At 39.6% G+C, this 9,100-nt stretch overlaps 1 long non-coding RNA gene across 1 annotated transcript; it reads left to right on the top strand.

Moving 5' to 3' along the window:
- Window positions 1–2,819: 2,819 nt before the first annotated feature.
- Window positions 2,820–4,819, top strand: LOC125483721. Its single transcript, XR_007262664.1, has 2 exons — window positions 2,820–2,923; window positions 4,083–4,819. It is a non-coding gene; the product is annotated as an uncharacterized LOC125483721 (long non-coding RNA).
- Window positions 4,820–9,100: the final 4,281 nt, after the last annotated feature.

Raw genomic sequence — 9,100 nt, 5'->3', positions numbered from 1 at the left:
TGGACAATATCCCCTTTTGGTTGAATCAAGTCACTATTTACTATCATCTGGCCCCAAAACTTAAATTACAAATGGTCTGTTCTCCATGTTTCCCGCTCTGTCACGAGTCAACATTGCACATAGACTTGTAGTAAAGGGATCAAAGGTTACAGGGAGAAGGCAGGAGAACGGGGTGGGGAAACATATCCATGATCGAATGGTGGAACAGACTCGAAGAGCAGAATGGCTTAATTCTGCTTCAACATCTAATAATCTTACAACATTACACAGGGCTATTGAATCTGCACCAAAAAAACTACTGGAAATCTACACTAGTCCCACTTTCCAACACTTAGCCCATAGCCTTGAATGTTGTGGCATTTCATCTACTTATCCAATCATATTTTAAAGGTTGTAAGGTTTCCCGCTTGAATTACCCTTCCAGGCAGTGGATTCCGTATTCCAGATTCCCACCACCCTCTCAAATTCTTTCTGAACCTTCTGCCTTTCACTTCAAAATTATGCCTTCTTGTTATTGATCCTTTAATTAGGTGGAAGAGCTCTTTCTATCCATCCTGTACATGCCTCTCATAATCTTGTACATCTCAATCAGGTCTCCCCTCAGCCTTTTCTACTGCACTTATCCAGTCTCTCTACAGGACTGTGCATCCCAGGCAACATCCCTGCTCCTGCACAATCACATCCTTCTGAAAGTGTAATGTCCAGAACTGCACGTACTACACCAGCTGCGGCCTAACCAAAGTTTTGTAAAGTTCCAACATAACCACCCTGCCCATGTAATCTATGTTACTACTTATAAAGGCAACTGTTTCATATGGCTTCCTAACTAGCCTATTAACCTGTGCAGCTGTCTTCAGGGATCTGTGGACAAGCACCCCAAGATCTCATTGTTCCTCTGAGCTTCCAATGTCCTGCCATTCATTGAGTCATAGAATCCTACAGCACGGAGACAGGCCCTTCAGCCTAAACTGGTCCATGCCGACTAAAATATCCATCCATGCTAACCCCATTTCCCTGCACTTGGCCCATATCCTTCTAAACCTTTCCTATCCATGTATTTGTCCAAATGCCTTTTAAATGTTGTTAATGTACCTGCCTCAACCACTTCCGCTGGTATCTTATTCCATATGCGTACCCCCCTCAGTGTAACAAAAAAAGCTGTCCCTCAGGTTCCTATGTATTCTTTCCCCTCCTACTGTAAACTGATGCCCTCTAGTCTTCGATTCCCCAACCCTGGGAGAAAGACTGAGTGCATTCACCCTATCCATGCCTCTCATGATTGTATACACTTCTATAAGATGCCCCCTCAATCTCCTCTGCTGTAAAGAAAAAAGTCCTAGCTTGTCCAACCTCTCCCTATAACTCAGTCCCTTGAGTCCTAGCAACATCCTTGTAAATCTCCTCTGCACTCTTTCCAGTTTAATAACATCCTTCCTATAGTAAGGTGACTCAACCTGAACACAATATTCTAAGTGCGGCCTCACCAACGTCCTGTGCAACTGCAACATAAATTCCTAACTTCTATACTCAAATGCCTTGTCTGATGAAGGCCAATGTGTCAAAAGCTTTCTTCCCTGTCCTGTCGACCTGTGACTCCACTTCCAGAGAACTGTGTACCTGAACTCCAAGGTCCCTCTGTTCCACCACACTCCTTCAGACCCTACCATTCACCATGAGATTGCTACCTTGATTTGACTTTCCAAAATGCAACACCTCACACTTATCTATATTAAACTCCATTTGCCATTTCTTGGCCCACTTCCCCAGCTGATCAAGATCCTGCTGCAATTTCTGATAACTTTCCTCACTGTCCACGATACTGCCTATTTTAGTGTCATCCGCAAACTTACTAAATTCATTGAGTACTCCCTTGTCTAGTTACTTCTTCCAAAGTAAATCACTTCACACTTTTCAGGGTTAAATCCATTAGCCCATCTGCTCAATCTGTCTATATCCTCCTGCAACCTAAGACATTCTTTTTCACTGTCAACCACCTAGCCAATCTTCATGTCATCTGCAAACTTGCTTGTAGTGTATATCATTTATATGCGTCACAAACAATAAGGGAGTTGACACCGATCCCTGGCCTCTAGTTACACAAACAGCTTCTACCAACACCCTCTGTTTCTTAACTTTAAGCCAGTTTTTGATCCAACTTGCCAAGTTACCCAGATCTCATGTGCCTTTACCTTCTTTATTAGTCTCCCAGCTGAGACCTTGTCGAAATCCATGACTGAAATCCATAAAAGCTACATCAACTGCACTACCCTCATCTACATACTTGGTTACCACCTCAAAAAATTCTATCAAATTTGTTAGGCATGACCTTCCTCTGACAAAGCCATGCTGACTATCCCTGATCAAACCATGCCTCTCCAAGATTAATTCTCTCCTTCAGATATCTTATTCATGCTTCAAACCAACTATCACTAATTGGGTGAACATTGCAATCCCTCTGATGACCTGATCTATCATGGTATGTTACTGTTTAGAGAAATCATACATGCCAGGAAACACAAGTGTCTGTTTACCATTCACAAATACATTGAGTGTCATTTAAATTGTAGACTGTTCAGTTTAGTGTGCCTGTTATTAGGGCAGCATTGCACTGCCAACAGTAATTAACTAAAAACTAATAAAATACATTTCAAGGGTGTTAATTGGCAACTCAGAAAAATAGCAGAATGTGGAAATACAGTAGATGTTAGAGATCAAAACATCAAATGTTTTTAAAAAAACATTTTTTTCCTGCAAGTTTGAGAGTTTGGCTCCAGTTCATGAGTTCTGTTACTAATATACAATCTCGCTTTCATCTTTCCAGACAATACTGAAGAACCAGCTCCAAAACGTCTACGGCCAGATGAGGTTACTGCCTCAGAAGGACCACAGTGACTTGTGATAAATGAGCAACATCATTTTAGCAGTTAAGAAACCGAATACAGTGCAATTTAATTACCAGTCAGTAAAAGGAATCTCAGAATGTTTGCATCATTTCCTGGACTCCATACTCCTGGTCAGGATTTGCTTCTATAAACAGCTAGTGATTTGTTATAATGGGTAATGAAGCCCTCTCAAGGGCTCACTTTTTTCATGCTCACCAGGATAGTTTTTCCACTGTGCATATTGAATTCTATCATGTTAATAAGTAACCAATGAGAAATTCTGCCTTCAACAACACCATAAGAACTGCAAAAATGTATATTTTTAAAAATGTGTTGTACATTAATCATTTTATTTTTTGGAATTGAAATAGTTTGAATTATGTTTTGCACAGCAGAAAACATTTCAATAGGTTTGAGAATAGATGGCTTCAATCCAACTGCAGTAAAATAAATTGTATTTGTCATGAATATACTTTCTTCAGCTCTGGTGTCTTATGATTAGGCATTCATTTTACAGGAGAAATGAAGCAATTTTTATTTTGTTTAAAAACTATAACAAATTAAGTGTATTTTTATTTATTGATTTTAACTCATTAAGTAAAATGTTCTGAAATTGTGCAGAATGGAATGCTAATTCCTTAGGCACTTTTGTACATTTGACTCATTACGATTACACCGTGGTAAATCTACTTGGGTATAATAATGACATTGGTACGGTCTTTTTTTAATATTAAAGACAATGGAAGCCAGTCAGATGGTTGTTTAGTATCATAGGAGTTAAAGAAATACGATGAAGGTAAAGTACTTTGAAGTTGTACAATGCAGTCACAAATCTAGTTTGCTGGGCTCTTTGAAATAAAGTGTCCCTATATTTCTTGTCATGAAGTAATACATATTTTTAATAAAAATCTGATTGAACGTAAGTAGAAAGTAGCCTTGTGAATAGGCTGTAGCTAATTAGACAGGTTTGATTTATTTTTAATGCAGAATTATTTGCTAATAAATGTAAACGATATTGATGCTCAGGAATGGAACATATTTTTGCTTTTAAAGCAAAATAATGTCAATGCCAGAAAGCTGAAATACAAACAGAGTATGCTGGTAATACTCAGCAATCTAGCATCATCTGTAAGTAGAGAAAAAGAGTTAACACTTCAGGTCTGTGACCTGTTTTCATATATTTCTGTTTTTGGTTTCTAGGGTCAATATCAAGCAACATAATGAGAAATGCCTTGATTAGCTCCACAAGTATTTTCTTCTGTATAGCCTGAAAATTGTCAAGGAAAACTCTCTAAAACTCCAATGCAGGCAGTGTGTGACATTTTATTATACATTACAGACACTTCTGAGAGCGTCATTCTTGTTTCCTGTCTGTCTTCAAATGTCACTGCAAGCAACTGTTATATTAAGAATGATACATTTAGTGGGATTTTGGGATGTTTCACTTAAAAGTTCGTATTTCTGTACTACACTTCAAAGAGAAATAATTCTGAAAGAAACCTTTCAGGACCCAAGCCAGGATTGCTGCAGATTTACTAATAACCTCATCCAGTTTTTACTCCATAATAATTCTTAATTGACTCTTCTGTAAATCAAATTGTGGCAGACATAAGATGATTTACCCTTAAAACATTGCACACACTTCAAATGTCATAAAAGTGTGGATCTTAAAGAACAGTGCATCCTCTGGTTTAGATAGCGTATTACAGTGGCGTGGAGGAAAGTCAGAAGAGTGTGGCAGCACTTACATTATGGTTATCAACCCTGTTGATAATATGGAAACCTTCCTGAATTATTGATCTGTTACAACCCAGGAGAAAAACACTTTGTATTTGTGGTTTCTACTTCAGTTATTTCCAAGTGACAGCTTTCTGAAAAATGCTGTGTAAAAGGGCAAAATATTCAAGTTGTCTGCCAATAAAATTAGAATGCCTGCTCTGGACTCTCTTCTTACTTAATAGACTTCTGACTACTCAATAAAAATAGTATCAGTAGTTTACATCATGTGTTGTGAGGCATTCAGCATTCTTAGATTGACATTAATTGCTGCAGCAATTATCACTTTTGAATTTTATAGAAAAATGTATTCAATATTTATTCAAAATACAGCTTTCCGACTTCTTCACTTAATCCGAGTTCAGATATTGTGATTTTCTTTCTCTTCATGAGTTAAGTTATTTTAAATTTAAATTTCAGCTTTGAAATATGATCTTTTTGTTTTTATTAATTTTAAATATGAATAGAATCCTCCTAGGTGGTCAGCTCCCTAAGAAGCTTCTTACTGTGCATCAGTATTTCATTCCTTGACCATCTTCTGGCAACCTTTCCCTTTGTTTAAACTCTGGTCAAATAGTTGGGTGCATTTTCGCCCTTACTTTGCCCATTCTCCAATCACGCCTGTTTGTCGCATTCTTCACTGAGCATAGAATCCTCTTCTCAAATGTAGCTTCCAGGTTTCTGGACTTTTCTGGACATCAAGATTATACTTTTGCACTGGGTTGCACTGAGAGTGCACCATAAGACTCAGTTGCTATGTTTCTGATCTACTGTTTAAATTTTGAAGTAACTTTAATCTGTTTACTGACCATTCCAAACCACTGTCGTTCCTTGTTGATTCTGTGACTAGTCTACTGGTTTTTCAGCTTCAGTTACAGTATGATTCCTGACTAGAGTTGTAATGGGTGAAAGGACAGTACATTCTTTTTTAAATTCATCCAGGGGATGTGGGCTTTGCCTGAGCCAACATGACCACCTGTCCATAGTTGCCCTTGAGAAAGAGGGTAACGGTGAGTTGCCTTCTTGAACTGCTTGGCACAAATATATCCACAATGCTATTAGGGAGGGATTTCCAGAATTTTTACCCAGCACCACTGAAGGAATGGCGATGTAGTTCCACATCAGGATGGTGACTAGCTTGGAGAGGAAGTTGCAGGTCTTATTGGTGTTTACATGTATTTAGAATCATAGGGCTGTACAGAATGGAAACAGACCCTTCGGTCCAACTCGTCCCTTCCAACCAGATATCCTAGATTAATCTAGTCCCATCTGTCTGCATTTGGCTCATATCCCTCTAAACCATTCCTATTCATATACCCATCCAGATGCCTTTTAAATGTGTAATTGTACCAGCCTTCACCACTTTCTCTAGCAGCTCATTCCATACATGCACCACTGTCTACGTGAAAAAGTTGCCCGTTAGGTCCCTTTTATATCTTTCCCCTCTCACTTTAAAGCTATCTATGCCTTCTAGTTTTGGACTCCTCCACCCCAGGGAAAAGACCTTATCTATTTACCCTATCCATGCCCCTCATGATTTTATAAACCTCTAGAAAGTCATGCCTCTGACGGTCCATAACAAATGTATTGAAATGCTGTGGCCATTAATAGGGGTGATTCTGTTAGCATGCAGTAGTGTTCAGTGGACACTTTCCGTTGTGTCCATTTGCAGCACACTTTCGCGAAGTGGAATTTAGGCCATGAGGTAGCACGTCAGCACACAGAATTGTTATGAGTCAGGTGGTATTGGTGTTTCCATGTATTTAGAGTCATAGAAATGTACAGCATAGAAACAGACCCTTCAGTCCAACTTGTCCATGTGACCAGATATCCTAAATTAATCTAGTTCCATTTGCCAGCATTTGCCTCCTATCCCTCTAAACCCTTCCTATTCAAATACTCATCCAGCTGCCTTTTAAATGTTGTAATTGTACCAGCCTCCACCACCTCTTCTGACAGCACGTTCCATACGTGAATCACTTTCTACATGAAAACATTGCCCTAGCGCCCCTTTTAAGTCTTTCTCCTCTCACCTTAAACCTATGCCCTCCAGTTTTAGATTCCCTTACTCTGGGCAACAGTCTTTAGCCTGACCATGTCCCTCATCCACAGCCTCTGATGCTTCAGGGAAAATAGCCCCAGCCTATTCAGCCTCTCCCTACAGCTCAAACCCTCCACTGCTGGCAACATCCCTGTAAATCTTTTCTGAACCATTTGGCCCATCATGCCTACGCCAGTTCTATTACCTAGTCCCAAGCTCCTGCCTTTTCTTCATATCCATGCTCACCATTTCCATACAAATAATCATCTAATGCTCTTTTGAATGTCTCAATTGAGCCTGCCTCCACCACATTTCACACTGTAACTACCCACTGCGTGAGAAAGGTCTCTCACATCGCTGTTGCATCTTCTGCAAATCACTTTTAATTTGTGTCCTCTCGGTCATATTCCTGCTCGCAAAAGAAACGGTTTTCCTTATCTAAATCAGCCCACTCATGATTTTGAAAACCTCTATCAATCAATCAGTCTTCTCTCCAAGGAGAGTAGTCTGAAGTTGTTCAATCTATCCTATAAACAGAGGCTTGTAGTCGTTCAATACTGGAAGGGCGAAACACAAAGGAATCTTTTGCCCAGCACTTCCTTTCTTTCAACTCGGAGGAAATGGCCTAGTGGTATTATCACTAATGTTCTTGGGACCTGGGTTCAAATCCTGCCACAGCAGATGGTGGAATTTGAATGCAGTTTAAAAAAATCTGAAATTAAAGCGTCTAATGATGATCATGTAATTGATTGTAGTGAAGCAAATAGGATTTCCCCAAACATCCTTTCAGGAAGGAAATTGTTGACTTGGTCTGACCTAAATGTGAGTCCGGACCCAGAGCAATATTGTTGAATCTTAATTGTCCTCTTGGCAGTTAGGGATAGGCAATAAATACTGGCCTAGCCAGCAACATCCACATTCCGTAAATGAATAAAACAAAACCAACGTCATGTCTGTAGTCCAGGACACAATCACACAGAAGATGGTTTTCTATTGAGGGGTAAATCAGTCCATCATTACTAGACCAGTTTTTGAATGACATCTCTGCCTTTGAAGGATTGCTTTCTGAAGTGCTGTTGGCTTTCTTCAGATGCAGCATGGGACTGAGTGTAAACTGTGTAGCCAATGAATCTTCATTCTCAGCCATCTTCTGGCATGTAGTTCAATAGATCCATAAATAATTTGGAATTATGGTCTATTGCCATGACAATAGCCAAGCATTACTGTCAACAGTTTGTGCCTTAATTGAGATGGACATAACTCTCATTAAAATTCAGTGGTGGTGAGAAACTTCAAAATCTGCCAGTAACATTTGATTTGAACTTCATTACTTCTGGACTGCAACAAAGTTCATGACTGTGGTTTGACCTCCCATGTACATGTAGGACCATACAATTGTCTTGAAATAAAATATGCCAAAAGAAAAATATTGTTAAAAAAAAGTTATTCGAAATGAAGTTTGTTGCACAATCGTTTGACTGGAAGGAAATAAAAGTATTTGCAGTGTAAAATTCATTACTGAATAATTGTCCACAGGATGGACAGTAAACCTTTCAATCTCAATCGGTTGAAATTCAAGAAGGAAACTACATTGACATTGCTTGTGAAACTTCTGAAACGTGGATGACAATGTCATCTCTGCTGTCTCAGAAGAGAATCTTCAAGCCTCGCCTAACACCTTTGCAGAAGCATCCCAGAGAATTGGTCTCAGCCTCAAACGCAAGACCACCCAAATTATTCACCAGTCCATCCCAGGCCAAATTCTGGTCTATCACTCCACTAAGATCAGTGGAAAAATCCTCCCAAATGTGGAACATTTTACCAACCTGGGGAGCCACCTCTCGTCTGAGGCTGACATTGATGCGGAGATGCATAACCACATCCAATCCACAGGCACTGCCCTCAGACACTTTTAAGGATGAGAGTCTTCAACAACTGTAACATCCTTACTGATACTGATCAGTATGTATAAGTCACTCGTCTATCTGACAGCTATATGACTCCAAATTTGAACTATGTATAGACACCATCTCCAGGCCCTGGAGAAGTACCATAAATGCTATTGGAGATGGATTCTCTACATCAACTGGGAGGGCAGGTGTACTAACACCAGCATTGAGACCATGACTATCCGAAACTAATTCTACTTGGTTGGCTACATGCTTAGGATACCCAAGTTCCGGTTAACAAAGCAAACCTTCTTTGCCCAGCTCAAGGAAGGCACTTGAGTGAGGGGAGTACCAAGGAAATGCTTCAAAAGACTCAGTGAAGGCTTACTTCAAGAAGTGACATATTCAGTAATGCCTGAAAGACCCTCACTCAGCCAAAACTGACTTGGAGGAAACACCTGTATCCAGTGGATGTGATTTGTTTGGATTTCCAGAAGTCCTTTGACAAGGTG

The sequence above is a fragment of the Rhincodon typus genome, chromosome 8, assembly GCF_021869965.1.
Source record: "Rhincodon typus isolate 14 chromosome 8, sRhiTyp1.1, whole genome shotgun sequence".
Lineage (NCBI taxonomy): Eukaryota > Metazoa > Chordata > Chondrichthyes > Orectolobiformes > Rhincodontidae > Rhincodon > Rhincodon typus.
Note: the sequence above shows the minus strand (reverse complement) of the source record. Positions and strands in the feature narration are given on the sequence as shown.